Source organism: Pygocentrus nattereri, chromosome 9 (assembly GCF_015220715.1).
Source record: "Pygocentrus nattereri isolate fPygNat1 chromosome 9, fPygNat1.pri, whole genome shotgun sequence".
Taxonomy (NCBI): Eukaryota; Metazoa; Chordata; class Actinopteri; order Characiformes; family Serrasalmidae; genus Pygocentrus; species Pygocentrus nattereri.
In genome coordinates, this window is record NC_051219.1 from 34,221,837 (window position 1) to 34,248,173 (window position 26,337).

The 26,337-nt window shown below is 41.0% G+C and overlaps 1 protein-coding gene across 8 annotated transcripts in view; it reads right to left on the minus strand.

The window, feature by feature from the left end:
- camta1a (calmodulin binding transcription activator 1a) overlaps window positions 1–26,337 on the minus strand; it is a 589,880-nt gene that overhangs the window by 378,700 nt on the left and 184,843 nt on the right. The window contains exon 1 of one of the 8 annotated variants that reach the window (XM_037541384.1): window positions 12,885–12,941. The exons of the other annotated variants lie outside the window; for them this stretch is intronic. The gene's annotated coding sequence lies outside the window, so the exon portion shown is untranslated. Of the gene's footprint in view, window positions 1–12,884; window positions 12,942–26,337 lie in introns of those variants that run through there. 8 annotated transcript variants of the gene reach the window in all.

Consider the following 26,337-nt stretch of genomic DNA (forward strand, 5'->3'; position numbering starts at 1 on the left):
TTGACCACAAATACTGCCATTTCAGAGATTTCAGAGGCGTTGTTACGCTACCTCACATGTGTATCTGTTTAATATCTATAGCTGTACTTGAATTCTGAAGTGGGCCTTGTTTAGTGTGTTTAGAAAAATGTTTAATATGTCATAATAGCTAATGTTTTATTTACTCATTTAAGCATTCATTAATTCATTCAGTCATTCATTCAGTCAGTCAGTCAGTCAGTCAGTCAGTCAGTCAGTCAGTCAGTCTTTCATTATTTCATTTATTTGTTCATTCTTTCATTTACTGTGCTGAGTTGGCACTCCAACTTAAAAAAGATGGCGATTATGTTCAAGGAAATGTTTTTGTAAACGTATATTAGTCAACCTTGTTGAGGATTAGTTTCCTCCACCAGCCTATGCTGGAAAACATAGACAGTTGCAGCCAGGAGTGCTGGCCTTTCGTAAAAGCACTAGCTGTGAGTTGTTGGTACAGTAGTACTGGGAGGGTGAGGCTGAGCTGGGGGGTGGGGTGGTGGGGGGACGCTGAGTTATGGCTGCGCTGGCTGGATTCATATTTCTCAAAGCCGTCTCCACAGTCAGCCATGCGCAGCAGCACCATGCTCCCTGCGATCCTGTTTGTAACTGTCTGCGGAACAAGAGCCCCAGGGAACATGCTCTTAAATTCACTCACCTTCACCAGCGTCCACAGATCCGTCTCCCCACACAGACAGGCAGAGCACGGCCTGAGCTATCCAAACTCTCTCTCTCTCTCTCTTTGTCTCTCATGCACAGGCTTTCCCTCTATGGGCTCTATATGTGATCGGAGTGTCCAAATACCATCTGTCCAGAGTGGAAACTGAGGTGGCAGACTCAGGCCCATCTTCTATCTGTCCTCACATCTTGAAAGCAAGCTGCCTCTCTCTCTCTCTCTCTCTCTCTCTGACTCTCTCTCTCTGTAATATAACTAGGCTGTGAATAGGCCCAGGTGGTGGTGTTTGAGCAGAAAGCACACGGTTGTTCCTCGGCTGGAGAATGAAACATATTTTTGTGGAAAAATCAAATGTATACAGTGTTTCTCTTACTCAAAATGTAGTCAATTAATGAGTCTAATGTATGGTGTTTAAAGTTTGGTTCTTTATTTTTGCACTGGAGCTACATAACCAATACCGCTAACAAGCAACAGCAGACTTGGAGTTGTTAAATGTCAAATTTGCTGAAGTTTTTTCTGAAGTGTCAGACATCCAAATTTTATTTAGTCCTAGGTTATTTGTTTTGGGTGACGAATCTGTTTTATCAGGGGTAGATAAAAACACTAGAAGTTGGATACAAACAAGTATCATGGTAGGTAGGCAAATACTGCTCAGGAGATGGAAGCATGGGGGAATCCCACAGTCAGGGAGTGGGAAGAGGAGATGGCTAGGGTGGCTGCTTTTGAAAAGATGTCTTATAAACAGTTTGGTGGATTGATTGAGTATGGGAAGAAACGGGGTAAATACTTAACCTTCCTGAATGATTCAGACAGTTAACCAGTGGAGAGATGCACAAGGTATTTGTTGATATGTTATGTTCAAAAGAAGGCATGGACCGAATGAATAGCTACTTTAGGTAAGGGTATTAATATATCTTTGTGGATATATATGTATGTGTATAGATATATGTGTATATGTGTTTACTATATGTATATATTTATTAATGTGAGAAGAATATGGACATTGATGCTTTTAGATGGCATATATTTGTATATTTTCTGATTATTAGAACACAGGGTCCATTGCAGAAGACAATTTGTGGAATAGGAATGCAAACGTCCATAACCAGACCAGAATTTATTAATTTTTTTTATTTTATTTTTTTTATTTTTATTTTTTTAAATTTATTTATTTATTTTTCTCTCCCTATGATGACATTTGGGGGGGGGGGGTGGAAGGCTATTATTTGTACATACTTGTGTATACAAAGAGGGATGTTGTTTTGTTATATTTGTATTGTTTATTCTACACTGTTCAAAAAATTAAAAAGTATCAATCAAAAAAAAAATTTGCTGAAGTTTCTGTCGTTTTATGACATTATATGTCTCTTAACTATAATAACTGACTAAAAATTAAAGCCTAAATTTGTTCACTACTTCTTTCCATGTACATAGATAACAGTACGCCAGATTTCTGACCATTTAAAAGCAGACTGATAAATTTCTCCGTAGATCATCACATTTTTTCTGTGCGTGCCACCACCATCTCCATGCCACTGTCAGTCACACAAAAAGGCACAAACAAGCACTGTTTTGTCCTGATGGCAAGGACCTAGTTAGCTGTGCTAGTCCCTACAAGCTAGTTACCCAGATTTTAAATAGTAGTACTTGACCATGGTAAAGAAAACAAACTTCAATAATACTGTGACCATCGCCATCTTCAACCACACACTCTAAACATCTATGCCTAGTGCTGTAAACAGTAAGACCCTGGTTAATTAGCCTCACTGAGGTGTGCTGTGAGCTGTAATTGTAGGAGCAGTTAAATGTGAGGTAAGCAATCATGTGTTGTGTTTAACTCTACTGAACTTAGCATCTTGTTGGCAATTTATCCAGAGGATTTGGCAATGTTCCCTTAAATTTCTTTAAATCTGCCATCAGAGGAGTTAGAGCGCCTAGAATTGGAGCTGTCTGTGTGCTACCAAGTTTCTATCACTTTATAAAAGATGCACAAGGCTCACTTTATTGCTGGACATACTGAGAGTCTCCAAGGTGAAGGAACAAGCTCATGCAGAACACAGTTTGGATCGGTAAATGGCCATTATTGATGGGTGTAACTAAAATTCAACTAGTGTGATTTATATTCCTATTCATGTGGTTTTTTGTTCAAGAAATGTAGTTTGTGAAACAAACTTCCAATTTTCGGCCTTGTCAGATCAAGTTATTTATATATGAAATGGATATAACAATAGTGCTGATACATCACATTATTAACAGAAACTGGAAAGCAGAAACAGTCAAATTTCATTCATTTCCACACCGATTTTTCAACTTTGATTTGTGTGATTACATCATTGACATGGAAACAATCATTCAGAGTGGTTTGGTGTAAAATGCACCATTCTAGACAAACTTTATGAGTGAGAATTGTTCACAGTTCTGTTTAATGCCTCTAAAAGCTCCTTCGCAAAAAAGTTATTACATAAAATGATGATGTGTAACATGTCAGAACCACCCAGATGCTCACAGTAAAAACAAGCACTGAGGCTTTACTTGTAAAGGGTTTGACAAAAACTGTAGTCGGTGAACAGCCATTGGTCAAATCCAAAAAGATAAAATACAGAAAAGAACAAACATAACAGGAAAATAATCAGGCAACCTCTTCCAAAAAGGGGAAAGACAAAAGGACAAAGTCAGAAAATCCAGAAACACAGTCAGAACACGACAAGACAAAGTAGCACACAAGAACCTCTCAGTAACTCTACAAGAGAGCCAAACAGAGGCCTGGGCTCATAAACTAAACCAAGGTTAGTCTCATAACTTACAGAGCAAATGAAACAGATTAGTATTCAGGTGATTGTGAACAGTGACAGATGGACTTCGGAGATTCTGCAGTCACATGATTTCCCAGGGAATACTGGAAAATGGAGTCTTAGCGTGAGTTAGCACCTGAGAGATGCATGCCATTATGAATAAACTTCCTTCTCTCTGAGATGTTGCTTTATGATAGAGCATTGTGAGGCACAACAGTCCACAAAAAGTAAAAAAAAAAAGAAAAGAAAAACAATATTTTACCATCACCAACATTACATGGAAAACTTCATAATATGTGTAGTTTCTCTGGTGGTTTTCCACAGTAAATAAAACTGTAGACCTCTTGAAACCTACCACTACCACAATACATTTCTCTACAATGAACCATTTCATATCAGACCCCTCTGAATGACTTTACGCAATCACTGAATTATGCAGAAAGTTTGCCAAAACGGTAGAATTCCCCTTTAATATTTAAATAAGCTTTTCTCTTCCAATTACAGTAATAGGTGGGTAATTTCCGACTTAGCAATAATGAAACTACCTAATTAGTGGTTGTCATTCTGACTATAGCATGGCCTCTGGACCTTAATGCTTGCAGGCTGACCCCCTCGACCTCTAACCAGGACCTCCCAAAAACTGAAATTCAGGCTATGCCAGTGCAGTATACTGTATCAGAAACCACAGAAGCAAGTCTATTTGTGATTACTTAACAACTCAACACAGTTTGAGGCAAATGTCTGATGATTTAGGCATGCAGATTGCATGTTGCTTATTGGTGGTTGTATAGGCTTCCATTACTTATTATTACTTGTTAGCCTTATAGGTCGAGTTAATTTTGGACCCCAGACATGTCTTGGCTGATCAGCTACATTTGCGGTAAGGGAAAAATTGTGTTAATTTGCTGAACTGTCTCTTTAAGGCTGCTGTTCGAGTTGGACAGCTGAGTGCCACGGCGATGGCTGAGTGGCGCCCGGGCACAGCGATGGCGAGGAAAACGATGATGAAGTGCAACATTAGCGCAGTGATTAACTCCTCGCACGCTTCTTCCTCCTCTCCGTTCAGTCCCATTTCCTTCAGCATGTCAGCCTGCTCCGACCATTCTGCATGAGATTCCCTCGGCTCGCAGTCCATCTGTGTGAGTGAGAGCGGAGCCAGCGTGCAATCCTCAGTAAGGCTCCACATGGAGGACTCTTCCATATCTCTCCATTACAGCCTCGTTTCAGCACCACACAAAAATGCCTGAAATTTTCATGAGATGCAGCCCCATCTGGCGAGCCGACTGGTTTACTTATAGCAACAATGCCGTTCATAGGCACAAATACAAGCGCGGAGAAACACTGTGATGTAAGCTAAAAAGGTTTGCTGACCCAACTCATGTCTAGCAGTGGGCTTTCTCGAGCACATACACTCACACAAAGTCCCACCTGTCTAGTTGCCATGCCATAAAGAAAATAAAGGATTCCCCTAAGCAGGAGATAATCTTCAGAAGTAGCGCACAAACTGAATTGTCTAATAAGTTGCGGAGCCTGGAAAGAATATATGAGGCCATTTGGTAATCGGTAGATGTGCAAACTTCAGCCATCTCTCTGCGAAGCAGTGACAGTATGACTCAGACAATGAGTAATTGTCCTTCATTATATCATACCATCCACACAGTAAACCCTATCCATCTCCGGCTGTTTGAGAGCCGAGGCCTATATTTCATTCAGCAGCCAATGAAAGATCCAAGTCATCCACAAACCAAACCAGATGAACTCTTGACAGAGTCTCAGAAGCAATACCGGTGAGAGTTTCTGGGTAGCAAACATGTCTGGCTCATGTACAGAGCGAGCAGCATCCCACGCTGCGTCTCGCAAGGGCCTTGGGGAGGTGGAAGCCGTGTTGAACACTTTTCTCAGACAGCGGCTTCTGAGGGACCTCTTTGATATGCAGATTCTCTTGCCCTATGGACCGCTCGTCACCAGCCCTGCTCGTTAGCATTCGCCGCCAGTCCCGCAAAAGAAACGCAAGAACAAAAACAAATGGTCGGCTTCGTTCTTGACGACAGTTGAAAAATTGAATCATTACTGGGGTAACTATTGTTTACTGTGGAAAAAAAGGCAGAAGGACTGCAGAGCGTTATTACTGTAGAATCTGGATGAACGACTTGCAGCGCAAGATAACACCCAGTTTCGTGGCCAATAATTCACCATCTCACTGCAAATCAGCCTCTGATGCTTGCTAATACATGTGAGGCGCCTACAAGCGTGGCTGTTTAGTGCAGAAGTGAAAGAAGCGGAGCATCACTCCACACAGGCTGACAGGAAGTTGGCCATGCGACAAACACGACCCCCCTTTCCTCAGCCACTATGTCTGCCCAGCTACACAAACAACGGCCAGTTTTCCAGCATTTAATTCTATTAATTTTGTCAGACCGTATTTGATTCATTCAGCATGGGCCTCGTTTTCCGAGGATGGTTGTTTCACTTGAGTAGAAAACACGAGGATGCTTACGTGCTGAACTCCATCCAGCTCCCCTTGCAAAGTCGCAGACACATTAGCAACCCCATTACAAGGTATGCTCCACTTTCCATTGCAAATAATTACAACACTTTCTCTCCCTGATCACACCCCAGCATCTCTCATCTATTATTTAGTTTTTAATTTGGCTATTTGAGTTTTGCTCTCATTTGGAGGCAAGCGAGTAGACTGCTACATGGCTTTCTATCCATTAAGCTAAATCCAGCACGATTCAACAGACACCCCTGCTGAGATTGACCATTAAAGGGGCTATCGATATAACATGCTTTCCCTGGTCATTATCCCCCTAATTCATACGCAATTACTTGTCGCAAGGCTTTGAACTTCTCTTTTCCGTTTGTGTTTGAGGCCGGGGGTGTAGACAGTCCAGCCTTGTTCAGCAACATCCATTATGTCCGCACCACTGTCAAAACATATGCTCCAGCTGTCCTTATTGCTCTAACGATTGATTGTTTCTGAATCTTTGCTGCTGATAAGTTGCTTTAACCATATTACAAATAAACAGCAATGTCTGCACTCACCTTACACAGTTCTCTCTGGCTGAACACTATGAAAAAGCACCCAGGCAATCTATCAGTGAAAAATCCTTTAAGGCCATAATGATATGCAATTGCTGTAAAGCAAGAAAAAAAAAAGAGAGTCGCCGGAATCTATTGCTCATTGTATCTTATGTGTCATGCGAGCCAGGGATCGATACCCATCAATAGTCTATTAATAGACCAGTCGCAGCCCGACTCAGCCTGAAACACAGGAACGTCAGAGAGACCTTACAATGAAAAGAAGGAAGTTCAATAGAAACTGATACCCTCCCCTGTTAACACAGATAGCCTCTTAATCATCTTCCTTTCCCATTGACTCCATTCTTCGTGCATTTTGTAATAGGTCTTCTCAGAGCATGTGGTCATCCATTTCGCGCAGTTCAGTAAGCTGAGAGATGATTTCGCTGGATGGAGGCAGGGGAAACAAAGGCCAGGGTGAAAGGAGATGCTATGTTATTTAGCTCTGGCACCTGGTCACCACAAGGGGAACTAAAGAACGTGCCTCTAGGTCTCTATCAAGGCTTTTAGCCTCCACATCACAGATGACTGATGGGTAACAAGGACATATCAGATTCAGTAGAACAGAGACCAGCCCCGAAGAACAGGGGAACAGGGGGTATATCTGATGCCTGTGGGTTAGTCTCTCTCCAGGCACCTAACCTGACCAGACGGTAATGACGGTCCATGAAGGACAAATCCGGTGAGCTGATGGTTATCCATAGCAGAGCAGCTCAATCCTGCCTTCCTGTCTGTCCCTGAGCTCTCGCCAGCATGTGAAAGGCAGCCAATAGGGACATAAGGCAGGGGGACAGTCTAAGTCTGGGGCAAGGAGGGATTTTCAAGCCCAGCAGACAAAGTCTGAGCTTTCGCCTCGCTCTTCCGCCACTGCCTTCAGCCTGCCAAAAGGGCTTCCAATTGGAGAATGGAGCCTGGTCATGTGATCCTCTCTCAGCCCATTCAGTGGGGACCTGGTGCCTCCGGTAGGACTGGGCCTTCACATTCGTCTCTGTCAGAATGCAGCGTGCCACCCATTCATCAGGCCTGCCAGCCACTGCCGCCCCTCCACCCCGACACTGCGCACATGCAGGCCTGACTGCATTACAGCTATACACTGGAGCTGCTCGCAGTCACACTGATGTTTTTATTTATTAGGCCTTCCATTACCCTGGAGCTACAAATCCAAATGCACTGCCACAACACAGATATCCTGCTAGCCCTTCTGATAAGGAGAAATTTGGGTTCAAGCGAAGTTCTGCACGGGTCGACACCCAGGCCGGCCTTTGTCCTATTTTCAGTTATGCGCTTTTATATGGGCAGAACTGAGTGCAGTTCCCAGGCATGATACTTTTCAAGTTTGAGATTTGCTGCCATAATTCATAACTTTGGCCCCACAGTGGAGACCTTATTCAATCCTAACGAGAACAGGCAGGCAAAAACTTGCCCTCCTGCTTTATGGCCCAGGTGCAAGACGTTCTTCATTTGTCTGAAAACACCTTCATCTGGGCATGACCACCTGAAAATTCAAAAGCAATCTGGGCAATTCTTGCAGCTGGAGACGCGTGAACCCCAAGTTCAATACTGTCCGCAAAACTTAGTATTATTGATCCTCCGGACGGTAAATTCAATATAGTCTAAAGAAGTTAGAACTGTGGATCTACAAGCCAAGCAATTCAATAGTGTTCAACTCATGCAGTACTGGGGATCTGGGCACTGTCTGATTCAATACAACAAGCCGAGAAGAGGAGCTAGCAGGGCTGAGGCAGTCGACAAATGCAATACTGAGCTGCCTCAGAGAGGATCTTCGAGTCAACAAATTTAATACAGCCACTTTATCCCTTCATATGTTCTGGCAACTAGGTTTAGTGCTAGGAGGTCCCCCAAGCCCCAAGGGCACGGGAGTTTATCCTAAATAAACCACCGTCTTTATTGCATCTCTCTCTGATGCTGAGCCAAGCCCTGCTTTAATTATGACAAATCCATGCCATGTGCTTCTTATGTCTGCCAGTAATGAGGACCGCTTAACACCAAATTGTGCAAAATAACCTCTGTCAACAACAAGCCACAAAAAGAGGTGAAAAAAGTGAAGAAAATGTCTATGTGCAAACCGTAAAGTATTTATTCGGAGCTGCGATTAGAACAGCTTCCTCAGCTTTTATTCATAACAGAGAACCTCAGTCTGATTAAAATGGGTCTTTCCTAATCATAAAAGGCGGGTACATTAAAGGGTCCCTACTAGCCGGAGATGGCCTGGGAGAGCGTGTGAAGTGCACTATTGTGCATTGCGTGGAGCGGCTGAGTTGCTCTTATCTAACCCAGGACATTCATCACGGCAGCTAAATTAATTAACGCATAAATTAAGGAATGATAACAGAGACTGTTGTACAGTAGGAACAAGATGAATGTGATATACACCACTCAAGAGGATACAATTAATTTTTAGAGCGACGTCAATGCGCAGCATCACCATTGCCAATAACAAAGCGACTCATTTGAATATCTGCGTTGCGTTAGAATGAGGGAGCGCTCAGTTAAAACGAGGAGGCACAAACGCATGTGATAAGCATTTTTAATTGGAAATTTGTTTCTTAATTTGTGACCAGTGACATTAAAATTGGCTAGTAAATTGAAACCTGTCATTGCGCTGTGCACTGCCGGGCCATATGTGAGACAAATATTCTGCTCCCGTTAGGAAAATGAGCTAAAAATAGGAAAACGAGCTAAAAATTGATGCCTTGCTTGTAATCCTACACTAACTGCTCTGTCAGGCAGCTAATATAAATAAGCTGTAGGCAGATCAAGCTCCAGTAATTCAAACACATTCAAAGCTCTTTTAAATGAACTAGTGCAAAATCCTGACCAGGCTCATTTTGGGACTATTTTTATGCCTTCCCTCCCTTTTTCTTTTCTCTCCCTTCTCTCAGCCCCCACCCCCTTCCTTTTCACTCTCTCTCTCTCTCGCACTCTCTTTGCAGTATCATTGCTAAATCTATTTGGGAATGCTGCTGGGAGCAATTGAGTGGAAATGGGTTTGTGAACATCTTGGAAACGGCGTCTGTCATGAAAATATGAAGGCTGTTCACAGACAGCCTGGTTAAACGGCAATGTTCCTGAAGCAAAGGAGTATATGTAGAGGTACACAGTAAACAGGCTTGGTAATCAACTGCAGCAGCCTGCTAATCGATGCAATTTTATTCCAATATACACACTTCAGACTAAAGCTTTGGTAATGCTCTATCAGGTTAGCAGCACCTAATGTATTGTAGCATCCCTAGAGGAGGGGCTTAGAGTGGTTCTGCATCAGCCCTCCAGCCTTATACCCATTATTTTCGGTGTAAATGGTTGAGTTGTTTGACGTGTGTTGTTCAGTTTGCCTTGTGTAAGTTACTGGATTTTAAAGTAAAATTCCTTCAGGCTTTTATTCTTGATATTGCTGCTTTTTAAGGCACTTCTGGTTTCTTATGGTGGGGAGGGATATTGGCAATGTACAAAAAACAATGATCATTTCTACAGGATTAAACAGGCCTCATTCAAAAAGCAGTTTTGGCTGAAACACTCCTTATAACGTCAGTGAGAATGGGCGGGGCTAAACTACTGTAGTCATACACGACTATAAGGGAAGGAACCAAGAAAGTCAACAATATGAATGATGTTCCTACTAATCAACCTTATTTGATATAAGAGTCTGAGGTAGTATGCAAAGGATAACTTTTAAAATCACTCCCCACTGCAAAAATCGCAGTTCAAAAGTTTGAAATCAATTTATGTGGTTAAGTGTATAAATTTATTCTACTGGGGGCAGCCATGGGCTGGAGGTTAGGGAACTGGCCCTGTGACTGGAAGGTTGTCGATTCGATCCCTAGTGCTGACAGCACATGACTGAGGTGTCAGCACCTGAGCAAGACCTCTAACCCCCAATTGCTCCCCAGGCGCCGTGGATAGGGCTGCCCACCGCTCCGGGCAAGTGTACTCACTGCCCCCTAGTGTGTGTGTGTGTGTTCACTTGTGTGTATGTGGTGTTTTACTTCATGGATGGGTTAAATGCGGAGGTGGAATTTCCCCGTTTGTGGGATTAAGAAAAAGTATCACTTATTATGTTTTTACTTTACCAGGTTTTAAATGATTAGTAGGTCATTATATATCTGTAAATAAAAAATATGAAATATTAGTGACCAGAAAGATGGTTTGGACATGTGTTGAGGAGGAATAGTGGATATATTGGTCAAAGAATGTTGGAGATGGAGCTGCCGGGTAGAAGGAGAAGAGGTAGACCTCAGAGAAGGTTTATGGATGTAGTGAAGGTGGACACGGAGATGGTTGGTGTAAAAGTTGAGGAGGCAGTGGATAGGGCAAGATGGAGGCAGATGAGCTGTGGCGACCCCTAAAGGGAGCAGCCGAAAGAAGAAGAACAGAGCTGTAGAAGATTCTAAAATGACTGAGAAAATCTGAGTTCATCTGTCATGTAAGTCTTGTAAATTTGTTCATATATTGTTCCTTTACTGCTTGTGCACCTTTCACATGGATTAGTGTTTTAGATGCAGTGCAGAAGAAGAAGATCTGTTGATCTGTGATTAAAATTTTTGCAACTTGTTTTATCTTTGAAACAGTACTGTGCAAAACGAGGAACGATACATGAATTTTTCATTTCTTGTGAGAAAGTTTGTGTATGACATGAAATATGGTACTGTGCAGTTTTAGGAACCTGAGAAAATTAGAATTAAAAAGCTATTTATCCGGGCAGTAAACATTTATTTTCACAGAAAAACATTATTATGAGCAAAAATACATAATACATTAATACAGTAGATTTTTTGCATGGCATTGTGCTCATTTAATCATTTCCAAACCTCTTCTTGTGGCAGCAAGGTATTAACACTAGTTATTATCCAACAGCTCATTTGGCTAATTAATACTTCATTATGTCAGTTCGGATGTGCTGCTATAGGAATTTAATAAATCTATGCGATGGCTGTGGGCATCCGGGAGAAATCTGGGACCAAATTTGGGTCTTTTAACTAGCTCAGGATGTATCAACTACTTTTCTGAGAAAATGGAATTCCTGCTACTTTTGACTGTATTTATTTTTGTTTGCACCTCTTCGTATAATGCAGTGTTTTAACAAGCAAAACACACCTGTTGCCAAGATTACTGGTTTTAAATAATGTGCGTTGGTGAACAAGACTTTTGCACATTAATGTATTTAGCTATTGACAGACTACTTACTGAGCGTTTGCTTTTTCTGAATAATCAATTAATAGAAGTCATAATGAACCAATAAATCATTTATGTAAATCAGCATTAGTTGCAGGCTTGCTGTATTTCTCTGTAAGGCTAATCCAGGTAGACGCAGTAACATTTTCTCCATGTTATAAACCTTTATGTATCTGCATCTGCACATATTGGACATCATCATCAGCACGCAATTCTTGTATTGGTGCATCCATAGTATGGCCTGAGGAGTGAATGATGCATTTTGAAACCAACACTTCTGTACTACATCAAGCTCTTATTTCAGAAACAGTGAGGAAAATGACTTGGAACTTTATTAACATCCTTGAGTTTCTTGGCTCCTTCCTCCACAGTCATGTTAAGCAGAGCTACAAGGTTGCTAACACAGAGAGCAGTTTTCCCTGGGTTTCCTGTGGATCTTTATCATGAACTCAGCTGAAACTGACTTTAGCTAAAGCAGGTCAGACCAAAAACAACTGTCTTGCTTTAACAAGATGAAACCTCCTTACAGAGTCTGTTTACTTAGTTACACAAAGATACAGCGATTTCCCAACAAAAACAACAAGCCTGTTCACCAACCACGGCTCAGTGAGAGTGAAAGTTTTAAGTGCAGGTTTTAAAGGAATGAAAGAACTCCTTTAAAAAAAAAAACAGCAGTGTGCTCCTGGCCCTTTAGATTAAGATGACACCATGTGACATGGCTGGCCTGTGTTAAGGGCAGATAATTTGAGCTCAGTTGTAGCCCTCTGAACCTCAAAGAGCACGTTCATTTTGGTGACTTTGACTTTATTATGCATCAAAGATAACTTTCTTCCTCAAGCCCAGAACTCTATTTGTCAATGTCATCGAACAAAGGCGAGGGGCAACTTATTCATGCCAAACATGCCTCTGGTTTCGACTTTTGGTTGGCCCTTTGAGCACTCTTTTTTAATTAAAAGAGCACTCCTTTCTTCTCTTTTAGCGGCGGAGCAGCTCTGATACCGCTCTCTCCCCCTTCTCTCGGCACAGCCCAACCCGGAAAGGAGTCAGTCATGATAACGTATCTTTCAATTACAGTTTTATTGTGACTACTATTCCATCGCCATTCAAGCCCCTCTGCTCTCACCACGGCATACCTGCAAATGGAAAGTGACACGTGGGCCCGCATAGAAACCGCTCCGATTCTGCCACTCACGCTCCTGTGCCGTCTCCAACCTGACCATGATATCACTGAGCTGCTAGGAGGGGAGGAGAGGGGAAGGGATGGGAGGGGGGGTTTGTCTTGACGAGCGGGACGATCTCTACCCAGCCCCTCCCTCTCTTCAGCTCCCGCCCAAAACGGACAGGCGGCCAGATTGAGGGCTGAGATTAGCCGCCATGTGCTCACAGAAGGCCAGAGAGATACAGTATTTAGAATGAATGGCCATGTCATGTTGTCAATGTAGTAACCTTGGCAACAGACAGAATACTATTTTAGTCCCCTGCTTGGCCACCGGGGTGGTAGAGATGTGGGAAAAAAGTGAAGAGTTGCACCGTGGCTATTGCAAATGACCACAGGACAGATACCTCAGACAAAGGTGTGAATTATTCACAAGAAAGATCTTGTTGTTTTTGCTGATTTCAGAGAATTCGGAGGACTTTTTTTTTTTCTTCCCTACAGTCAATGGAAGCCCTCCTCCGCAAGTGTTATTGAACAATCAATTCAGTCTGGGGGAAATGCACAAAGATGCTGTAAAAACGGCAGATCTATCATTAGACTTTAAGCCTTTGGCTGGCTTAGGGTCTTAAAAGAGTAAAGACAGCATTAATGATAGCCAGCTTGGCCAAATGCAGGACAACAATTGTACAAAACATTTCATTTCTATTGATCGATAGCTCAAGCTGCAGAAAAGCCTGGCCTTGTAATGGAGTGCACTGCGCTTCTTCCACAGGATTTTTAATAGAGGAGTTACCAGTTAAAGTTGGAGGAAAAGTCATGCCACATTAATGACTGTGCAGACTCACGTCTCCCAGTACTGAGAAGCAAATGAGGCTTTTATCCCAACAGTACTTTAGCTTCAGTAAATTGTTAACATACGCAGCTAGAAATGTTTTGAGTCTGGGGTGGGGTGGGAGGGGGTTTGTCATCAAACATTCAGTAGACAAAAACTGGAATAAATTCACTGTTTGATTTTTTTTTCTTTTTTTAAAGCCTCAATGACACTGGAAGAGTAACTATTGCCTCTGGGTATGTCTTGAGCATTACGGAGCCCCACTGGTGACATCTTTTTTATAAATAAAAAATAAGTCATGGCCACGACTTAGTAAGGCATGGGAATGAGATGATTAAGTGGTGGCCACAACTTAGTAAAGCATGGGAACAAGATCCTAATGCATGGCCACAACTTAGTAAGCTGTGATCTCGTTCCCACGTCTTAATAAGTCATGGCCACGCATTAGGATTTCGTTCCCACGTGTTAATAAGGCGTGGCCACGCATTATTTTTATGCATACAGGATGTCACCAGCGGGGCTCCATAGAGCATCATATACCATCACTGACCAAAAATTTTTTTTTATTTTATTTTTCTACATCATTTGAGCACACCAGCTGTCCTTTACATTGCGTGAACATTTCATGATGACGGAATTAAAACAAATGCTCCACAAATTCAGAACAAAATCTCCTTACATTAACTTGGATTAAAAGTTATCAAGGCTCCTGCCTTCTCCTATGAAGTTACCATTTTGGGGAGACTCCTGTTTATTTGGACTGTAATGATAAGTAGTGATCAGTACTTCTAAGACACTGAGACACCATAAAAAAGATATTACAACTTAATATAGATGTTACATCTGCCACAATTATTTGAGTTGGTCTCAGTATTTAAAGTTACCCTTCGTAAGTTTTGGGGTTTTGGTGGAAATGTGTTATGGCATGCAAAGGACATTTTGTAAAGCCAGGTGTTTTGGACCTCTTCCCCGCATGTGAGTGAATGACCTACTCTTGTTATCATATCTTGTTGATTACGTTATAATACTGATTTTGTATTTGAGACCTACAAATCGAGTCAGATTTTCTTTTTGAGGCTGTGTGTGTGATGTTAATATGTAAAGACATGCAATATGGTCTGAAAAACTCTCAGCCACATTATTCCAGACTTTACAGGAAGACCTGCAGCAGCACACACAACATACTGTAGCGTGCTTTTTGCACGTGAATCAATAATGCTACTTCTTTTAATTTTAATAAAAAAAAAAACTTACATAGTGCAGCTTTAAGCTGATCACAGTTACATTCCACAGTTGCTTTTACAATGATGTGTTTACATTGCAACTAACAGAACGTGAATTAAGTGCATTGCAGTTGAAATAAGGCATTTACTGAGACAAATCATTTCTTCAGACTTGTACTTCAATAAAAGAGAAAGGACTATTAAATTCATAATCACAATTGTTTATATGGACCTGTGCAGAGTGTTTCCTGCTTTCTGCCCATTAAGTGCTGCCCCCACGTCCCAGAAGGATAAGCGGCTTAGATAATTGTTTCTATGGTCAGCTAAAATCTCCTGATTGCTTAAAAAAAGATTGAGAGCCTGTAGACACCAACACCCAGAGTACAGAACTGTAATGTACTGATTGCGTTACCTAGCCTTTTTAAAAAGTGGATCTACTGCTTTCGCTGGTGCGTTTGGTCCAAGACGTTCAAAAACCTCAGAAAAAAAATTGTGCATATTGCATATTACAAAATGTCTTGACGTATTGGAATGTTGTATTCTGTCATATTGCTCACCCTTAACCGGCACACAGCCTGTTCTGCCCGCTGCACTTTCCACTCTCTCTGTAATGTACTCTAATGTAACATTCATAATGTGAAGTACTCGCATTCAAGGACAAACTCTCATAATCAGTTCATTTTTTGAGTGAAATAATACTTCATTTGGTTGCGCTGTGATTATTTGGAGGCGGTGGAGAGGCAAAGAGCTGTATTAAAATCTAATCTTCACAAACAAACCTGGCTTCCTCTGATGAGCCACAGGCCATTCATCATTGCCATTACCTCACCCCCTACTGTTCTCCTCCTCCTCCACTGCTGCTGGCCAGCTTTACTTGCCTCTCTCTACCTCTCTCTCTCTTTCTTCTTTCCCTCTCTTATCTTTCTTTTACTCTTTTCTTTTGCACTCTCTTTTGGTATCTGCTTTATCTGTTTCTGTTTTTCTCTCTGTCTCCCATCTTTCTTTCTCTCTCTATTTTCTCTTATCTTTCTTTCTCTTGCCCTTTTCTGTTTCTACTTTTGTTCTGTTTCTCATTCTTTTTCTCTCAATTTTCGTCCGCCTCTGTTTCTGCTTCTCTCCCTCTTCTTTCATTCCTTCTCTTCTCTTTGTTTTTTCTTTCTTTCTGTCTCTTATTTATCACTATTTTTCCTTTTCTCTCTTCATCTTTCTCTTATTCAGTTTCTTTTATCCTCTTAACTATCTTTGCCCCCTTTTTCTTTCTATCGCTCATCTTTCCCTTCCTTCCTTCCTTTCTCTTCCACTTTCTCTCTCCTTGATCTTTTTAATTTATTCAGTTTATCTGTCTTTTGTAGCTTTTCCCCCCTTCATTCCATTTTTCCCTCTCTTATCTTTCTTTCTCTTGTCTTTTTCTCTTTCTGTTTCTGTTCTTACTTTCTCGGTTGCGCTTTCTCTTTTTCCCTTTCTTCCCATCTCTCTTTTTCTTTTATTTTTATATTTCTGTCTTTTTCTCTCTCTCTGTCTCTCCTTCTCACCCTCTCTTGTCTTTTTCTTTCTACCTCTCTGTTTTTCCTTTGTTTTCTTTCCCTCATTTCCCTCCATTTCTATCCCTTTCTATTTAATGCTGCTTCTCTCTCTCTCTCCCCGTCACTGTCCTTTCTTCCTCACTCACCCTATCATTTTTTCTTTCTTCTCTCTTTCTCTTTATATTTTTCACCTATTCTCATTGTTTCTTTCTCATTCTCTTTCTCTCGTCTTTTTCTTTCTACCTCTCATGTTTCCTTCTCTCTCTTATTTCCCTCACTTTCCGTTTCTTTTTCTCTCTCTCACTGGTGCTCCCTCTCTCTCTCTCTCTCTCTCTCTCTCTCTCTTTCTCTCCCTATCAGTTTGTTTTTTCTTTCTTCTCTCTTGTTCTCTCTAACACCCTCCCCTCTCTTCTGTCACCCTTTCTGTAATCTTTCTCCGTCTCTCTCCACCTCTTTGGTGTCTATCTCTCCTCTATTGCTATCTGCTTCCTCCACACGGTGTTAATCTCTCAGTGTCTGTGTGTAGTTTTGTACAGCAGTGTGTTATGACTTCATTCATGTCTGTGATCAGAATCGTGTTCTTTGCTGAACGGATGGGGGGAGAAAAGCTGCTACCAGAAACATAAGAATGTATTATGCCACTGCACTCTGCACAGTTCATTACTGTGTTTCATTAGGCCGGCCTACCTGGGTTGTAAAAATTGCCAGAGCAGTAGGATTTACAGGCGGATGGTGAATGATGCGAAGCGTGGCAGGGTGAGCGCAATAAGCTATTTGCATTTGCTTATGTTCACGGCAGAACAATTAAGTGCAGCCTCTCTCTGCAGTATTTACTGCCCTCATGTTGCATTGTACCTATGAGCAATCAATGCCTTGCCAAATGTAAACAAACCTATTTATACTTTAATGAGCCATGAAGCACTCATACAATGTGGCTGTGTGTGTGTGTGTGTATGCAAGGGAGAAAGGGAGGTGGAGAAAGAGAGAGAGAGAGAGAGAGAAATGGGAGTAAAAATCATTTTGCATGCTGCTTTATGAGCCAACAATGCAGGCCTGCACAGACAGCAAGCGCAAGTGAGCCCAGCCTGACACAGTAAAACGCATCGCACAGACGCAAGATATCGCTCGATAACGCTCTGTTTGAAACTAATGGCTTTTCACCTTGACATCTACTGTATCTACAGTTCACGCCATTCGATTAATAAATAATGACATCAAGCCATCCAGGTGTGTCAAATAAGTTCTTATTATGTTTCAGAGCATCTAGATCTAGTTTAAAGGGGAACTCCACCAATTTCTCCAAAGGCCAGCCTAATTAAAGGGTTAATATACACGCAAAGGCAGTCTGAGTGGTTTGATGAGAAATGCTTTTTTTCTTGAGTCAGAAATGTTCACAGTGGTGGTGATAGAAACCAGACATCTGAAGAGCTGAATGCCTCTAAAAGCTCCCTCACAGAAAGGTATTATGCAAAGTCATTACAAATATGCTGTTATGATTGTAATTAGACACAACTGTATGATTAAACTTCTCTGAATGACCTTGTTTACTTCTTGTAAACATGCAGACTTGTAGAAATTCCAGTGGAATTCCTCTTTAACCTTTTCTAACGTAATGTCTCTTACCAGTGATAGATTAAGAGACGTTAGCCCCTTTAACTTATTAAACTCTCCTTTAACTCACCTGCCCTCACAGAGAGGGAGATACACATGCATTCCACAATGGCTACAGTAAAACAGATCAGCATGTGGAACTGGAGCTTTCTGTGCGCTACCATGTTTTTTATCACTATATAACACAAATTTCACATTGCCTTTATTCAGACTGACTGAGCTATTTTCTGGATGGGTGCAAACATATTCAGAATGGAATTTAGATCACTAATCGTTAATTTATTTCATCAAAGTAAAACCAAAGTGACTGAAGTTGACATATATCCCTATACATTGGTTTGCCTGCTCACAATTAGGTCTGGGACAAAAAGCAATTTTGAGAGATTTATAAATCAGAAAAATGAATGAAAACCTTTTAAATATTTTATATTGCGGTCAACAAATGTTGCTCTACATTCAATGTTCCCAAGATATTTATTCTATTATTTACGACATCCTTTGATGCTGTATAGGACATCGTCGACCTTTACGAGTTTTAAACCATTTTACAGATGAACACTGAGTATATCTGTTACAGTTTCTGTTATGCACCAGTGGGGGGGAAATTTAAGGCCTTTAAACATTGATCTGAGATTTATCTAAAAAAAAAAAAAAACACACATCATCAGCATTTGTTTGACTATATTAATCCCCATTTCTCCAGCTGAAGCAGAGCCTCAAGCCCCACCACACACATACAGCTCCTGTGCAAGCCAGTGGAACTTCCTGAGTTGTATACTGAGCCGTAATTTAACAGAATGGGCTGTTAACAGCTCCTGTTCAGAGGCTCTGAATGTCTAAACTGATGCGACTGTTGTGTCGGTTAGCCAGAAATTGTGTATAAAAAGCTGCATATTTGGTTATTGCACAAAAATATTCAATTATAAATAGACAATGGCTTTAGATATTCAGTTAGATTCAGTTCAACTTGTACACAAAAAGTTCTCTTCTGTACTGAATTACTTTTTTTCCATGAAAAAAGCATTTCCATGGTAGAGTATTTATAGATCAGTTCCAAATATGTTGTCATGTTAAAGTGATGTATGCAGTAGATAGTTGTTAGCATTCGTGATGGTGGTAGAACCAAATTTAGTAAAAGGACAGTTTTAAACTAAATTGTGTTAACTAAAGATTCTCTGTACAAACGTAAGGACAAACTTTTGTACAACTGGTACAGCCTAGTCCAGATAATAGATCTGCACACATAGTGTTCTCACATACCAAAAAAACACATACACTCTACACTAATTATAGAACTAAAGGTTCTTGATGTTATTAATGATAAAATAGCCTGTAGCACAAAATAAAGGTCTACACATTTTTGGCCCTGTAAGATCAAGTTCATTACACTATTAGAAAAAAGATACTACACAGGTATATTTTTGTTAATCATGGTACAAACAATGTAAATGTACCCTTAATGGTACAACAGTGGTTTTAAAGTCCAACTGTGTAACTTTAAAGAGCAGAGGTACAAAATATGCACATTACAAATGCTGAAGACAAGAAAGGGGGTGTGGAGTAAATTCAACTTAAGCTACCAAATATGTAGCCTTACGGGGACCACCCCAATGACAAAAGGGGTGTCCTTTACATTGTGTGAAAATTTCATGATGAATGGACCAATAGAAATGCTGTAAAATCACTTAGAATAAATAAATTATAAAAATATAAAAATATAAATTGCTTTGCTTTAACTTACATTGAAACGTAAGTGTGTTTTTGTCCTCTCCTGTAAAGTTAGTTACTATTCTATTCTATTCTCTGTGTGTGTGTGTATGTGTGTGTGTGTGTATATGTATATATATATATATATATATATATATATACACATATATATATATAAACAGAGCTCATTCACATAGGTGTTTTCCATAACAGGCTATAGGAAGACACACATACAAACACACTGATGGTTTAATTCGAGATAGAACGTGTTGTTTTGTAACATACATGTTTTAGGAGTGTAAACTGCTGTTGGCTGACTTTGATTTATGTAAATGTGTTGCTTTCTGTAACATCTTAGAATTAGTGAACTGAAATCGGACTGTTTCTGCAGCACAGTTTCCACACATGGACTGAAGATTGAACTTAATGCTATGAAACGTAGTATTTACATACTACGTCAACCACTTTTATTTTAAAACGGTGAGGAAAATGTAGTTTTGTATGAAATGAGATCTTTAAAGAGTTAACTAGAGCACAGTCAAGAGATTCGTCAGGTTCCCTGAACATAAACAGTGAATAAATAAGTATGCAATGTTTTTACATATGCTTCAGTCTGACAGATCGAGGCATTCCCGCTATTCCTCGGGCGCATTCCTCACATACGAATCCTCAGATGCCGACAGTCTTAGCCGCCGTGTGTTATGCAGGCAGTCTGAGGAGGCTTTTTCTCTTGTGCCCAACTGCTTCATTTCACCCAGTTCCCCAAACATGCACACATACATACACACAGACACACAAACACACGCCCCCACACTCGCAGACAAACGCGTACACCCCCACATGTATACACACTCATTCTCTCGTGCTTTGTTCCTTTAATTCCACCCAATTCTCATGCACGCTCTCAGCAGGGGTTCTATTTTTTTCCTCTTTTTTCCCCCTCTGTCGTCAAAAGTAAAAATAGCAGCAGCACTTTAGGCTAGTTTAGCTGCGAGTGTTTTTCAGGGGAGGCTGGGAGTACGCTCAGTGACAGACTGGCTGCGGGATGGGCAGGATTAAGGCAGGAGCCTCTTTGATCATTAGTGTGCTCCCCAGCGCTGGGTCCAGTGTGCCTGCCCACAGCCCTCGGCTCCAGGACAGGAGATGGCAGTGTAACACAGACAGAAAGAGCCTGCCTAGGATGAGCCAAACCACCCTCTACCCCCACCCCACCAAATACACACACGCATACACAGTCAGTACTTCAGCCAAAACATGAGAGCTGGCTTACAATCAGGCTACTGGTCAAGCCAATCAGATAAGGCATTAACATCTATCTGATGCTTGTATGGTCAACTAGTTCAGACAGGATTTACTAGGCCAGAAACAGATTGTTAAAGGGGAAGCCCATAGTTTTTTCAAATTTCTGTATAATTCAGTATTAATAAATATAAAGTCCTACATACCTGTTTGATGTGATGTATTTCTTCATAGAGTAACTAACTGACTCTGATATCTTTACAGTAGTTGTGATAGGAACCACATTGACTCCAATACAAATATAGTATGATTACAATACACAATGACTACAATACAAATATAGCCATTCTATTGACTTTAAAAAAGAAAAATTTAAAGCATATCTTAAAACTATTGTAAAACACATCAGGCAGCATATTCACATACATTTTGTTATAACTTTCTGTGTGGGAGCCTTCCAGTGACTAGTTCCTATCACCACCACTGTGAACAATTCTGACTCTGTAGGTTTTACAAGAACAGAGCGTTTCACATCAGAATGACTCTTTTACATCTTACTGATTTAATCATGCATACATTTTGAAAATATGTTGGAAGTCCCCTTTAAGACTGGTACCAGGTGTTTGATTTTGGACTGGACAGCTTGGTTTTGAACTCTGTTATCCAGTAACCCCATTTGTTAAAAGGGACAAAGTAAAATGGGCTCTAGCTTCACGTATAAAAGTGAGAGGTCATGCTAGTTATGCAATTTTTCACCTTACTCCAAATGTATCCAATAAGAGGAGGCTTTCATCTTTTGTTCATTATTTAGAAATGTACCAAACAAGTAAGGGAAGCTAATGTCACTCAATTAGCTTTGTGTGCACTGTGTGCCTAAACTTGCCTCAAAATGTGTCAAATTATTACAGAGAAATTTTACAGATTTTTCAAACATTCTGCAATCATGAAGAAAACAAAGTCACCCAGAGTGGTATGATGTAAAATGTGACATTCCAAAAGCAGCCAACTGAACTGTTCCCAACAGTGGTGACAGGAACCAGACGTCCAAAGTGTAAATGTACAAATATGTTGACTGATGGCTGAAACGTTGGTTTACAATAGTTTTGCAATAAGAATTTGGCCTAAACATTTTTTTTAAATACCCATGCTTATGTATATTTGCTGTTATAGACATAAACATATAAACATAAACCCTTGCTTCTCATGACCATTACTGTAAATAAATCAGAATGTTTTTCTCTACAATGCTCCATTTCACATCATATCACTCTGAAGGCCTTTGTTTAGATGAATTATGTAGACATTCTGAAAAATCTGTGGAATTTCCCTCAAATAAACGTATTTATGTTGTTTCTGCCAATGTATGACAATGTTCTCTACAAAAATACAGAACAGTACAGACAAAATTCAGGCTTCAATACATATAATCAGTATTATGTCAAACTTCATAAAAAGTCTATTGGAGATCTATTTAACAACTAGATGTGATTTATGAAGAAGCAGTTTTGTTCATTTCAGTGGCCTCATAGCTCTAGTGCACATGCAACAGAGCAAACTTCAGACACTATGTTTTGGGAAAGTTGTGCACGCGTTTGTTTTCATGTCAGCCAAAGAGGACAGACATAACACGGCACATACTCTATATGAAGGTAAGAGTGCTGTGAAGCTGAATGGCTGCAAAAGTGCAGGCATAGTGAGAGAGAGAGCGAGTGGTGGGGAATTGTTCATGGGGCTCTAATAGAGCAAGGCTGAGGAGCCAGGAGCAGTTATATAGACAGCAGCACATCTGTGTGCCAATGAAATATTCAAAGCGCGCCTGCTCACCGAAGGAAGGCCCAATACAACTCCTCACACCTTCTGCACCGTTAATCATTTATCAATAACACTCGCGCTGACTAGCCAGGGAGCCAGCCTCGTTAAAAACAACCGTATGACATGGGGGAAGAGGCGATCATGAAAAAAACATTCATCCGCCATGGAGGAGCCCCTTCTCACAGATTGGGGGGGGTTCGTGGAGAGCTCGCTTTATGAGAGCACTTTTGCCCCTCGGAGCGATGGAGAAATCAAACAGCAGCAGAAGTATGAGTAACACATCCCAAACCACAGTACGGCCAACACGGAGAAGAGAAAAGAAGAAAAAAAAAACAGTTCAGGCCGGAATGGATAAGCTTCCAAACAGGCAAAGCAAAAGCAATAGAGGCAATGTCATAATTTCCCCACGTTTATTACAATAACTTCTTGCCTGTCTGTTAATCTAATATAAATGAAAAAAGAATAAGAGAGCAGCGCCACACTTCACGTATTAGCAACATTCTTGACTTTGCCCTGGCACATGGTTATGCCTGACAAATTCCTTTCATGCCACAAGTTTTGCAAAATATGATACCCTTAAAATGACTTCTACGCTTCTGCTTTCTCTGAAGCATAACATTACAATAAAACCGCTGGTGTATTCAGAGCAAGGGAAGGGGTATAAAGTTCATAAGCGGGAGGAGGACCTATTAACCTTGGACACTGTTTTAAATGTCATTATTTTTAGCTGACACCACAAAAGAGTCAGGAAAAAGCTTTTCTCTGGGCGACGCCGCATGTAAATCACTTTCTCCAAAGGAAATTACTTCCCGGGGCTCAGCGTTATTAATCTAAATTCTCTCTTAGTCAAATTGTTGCACATAATAAATATGGAGCAGCTTGTGATGCTTATCTGCTGTGACATTCCATTCTCGCCAAACATTTTTTTTTTGCCTCACGCTCGCTTTATTCAAGTCTGACTGGAGCTCCTGAGACAGCTTTACTAAGCAGGCTGGCGATGTGGGGGGCTGCTTGGGGAGAGGTGGGGGGTGGCAGAAGGAGGACGAGACTGCCCCAGGGTCTTGCTCTGCCACAGTCTGCAGCCATGAGTGCTGTGGAGAGTGTGAAGTCGGCCCATGCTTCCCTGCTCCCATGTCTTCATCTGGGCTTCGTGGTCTGATAGGCCTCAGCAGGCTGAGCTGGAAGGCCTGCACTGCCAGCAGGGTCACATAAACAAGCATGGCATAAAACAGGGATTGTCACTGCAGGCTTCTATATGGAAAAAGCAAGTAAGATAGACTATACACGCTATCAAAAGTTCCAAATTTGCATTATTTTTACTACACTGATCAATTAAAGGGGAATTCGACTAATATTTTAAAGAATTGGCACAATTAAGTCATTAGGAGAATAATTTAAAGGGATTGATGTGGAATGGTTTGTTATATAGAAACTTATTGGCTCTTTTTAAGCTGGTGGTGATATGAACCAGGGGTTGCAATGCTTACTATGTAAAAACAGACACGTTGTTTACTATCCAAAGCATGTAAGCCCTGTCATCTAAGTTTTTCATATCTAATGTTGATAATGGAACAGTGGAAAATCAGAAAAAAAACAAGTTTTCTTCTGAGACTATTTTGTCTTACCACACCTTGCATGTACCTCTCCATGAATACGTTTTGAAAATATATTTTTTAGGCCAAAAACTGATCTCAAACTGTGATAAAACAATGTCTCAGGCATCAGAGTAGCATATTTCTAGTAACTCGCATGTAATAATATTCTGTGAGGTAGCTTTCATAGGCTTCGAATGCTTTAGATGTGTATAACACATAATGAAACGCTTTGGGTTCAAACGTGGTGGAAGGTTTTTTGCGAGTTGATGAGTGCTGACATCCCAACAAGAGGATAAAAAAAAAATTAGCATTATTCCAAAGCTACAAATATTTACACGTGATAGTATCCAATATGTTGCATTATTGCAAACTGACAAAGTAAACATGCTTATTCGTATTAAAAACGTTTGGAAAGCTAGTGTGGACACCTTTCAACTAACCGACACACGAAAACACACACGCACACAGACGTACACAGACAGGATAAAAGCCCGTCTCTCCGGCTCATGGGCCTGGCAGCTGCGCTGCTCTTCCTGCAGCCAATAGGGAAGCTAATAAATCCCTGGCCTGCCCTATTAAAGTAAGCAGCCTTGACAGAGAGATCATTTGCATGCGCCACAACGCCCAGCGGAGAACAGTCTCCCACTCGGAGCAGGGGACTGCTGGTTCCTCTACTCTGCTGCTGAGGAGCAATGTAATTATCATGCTGGGAAGATTTGGTCCTTTAAATTATGCATTATGGCACATTGTAGTAGGGCCCAGTGCTGTTTCACTGCACAGGAAACATGTCACTCGCATGGAAATAGGGGCGGTGAGGGTGTGGTGGCTAGGGATTGACTAATATATTAGTGTTAAGACCTCACAGATTCATGGCTATCCACAAAAATCCCACACATGAAACACCTAAATGTAGAAACCTGTATTGAGGAATTCAGATGTGAGGAAAACCAGTTGCTACACTTTTGACTGCCACCACCCACCAACTGATATAGCAATACAGGCTGAAAGTCATTGGAATTCAGAGAAGCTGATGCTACAATGTTACTTTCAGTGATGAGTTTTTCTGTGACCAGATGTTCAAGACGGTATAATTGGCCTTACCTCATCTCTGGGTGGGTAGGATGCAACCTTTCCCCCCCAGCACTCAGTGTGATTCTCAATAATAATGCATTAAAGGCAGTTCTAATGCAGTGACTGGCAGTGTGTTAGACTTCACCCTTCCAGCTTGGTAGCATCATGTGATAGAGAGAGAATATACATATGTGGTGTGAATATATACATAGGGCAGAGTTGTGTATACATAGGGTGTGTATCCTACATTTTCATTTTATTTTTAGGCCCATATGATGTTTGTGTGGTTTTCTGCACCAAAAACAGTCAAAATAAACATTTTTACAGAACCATTTTATGACTGCTCTTTTGGAATTAAACAGGCTGTTTTTTACTGAAAACAATGAGAAAAATTCAGGTTACCATGATATGGGCACTTTGAAAAAGCTGAAAAACTGAGAACTGACAGTCACTAACAATTTACAGTAACTGAACTATCAGAGTCTGTTTAACTAGTGGCTTTATTAAATCACTTAGGCCATATCAGTTTTTGAAATCAGTATGAATGACAGAATTTTTATACTGGTTGGGCCCTAGAAGGGGTAAAGCACGAGCAAGAGGAGCAAAAGAAAGAGGAGGAAGAGGAGCAGGAGGTGCTGGAGGAGGAGGTGGAGGTAGAGGTGGCAGTAGCCACCACTCGCTGGACTGATTATGCAGGTGTAATTGCACACGCACAGGGGGAGTGCAGCCTCAAGGTCAGAGTGGTGTGGCTCATCAGCTTCAGCCCTGTATCAGTTTAATTAACTCCTCCGAGGGGCCCGCCAAAAAGCCCCTCATT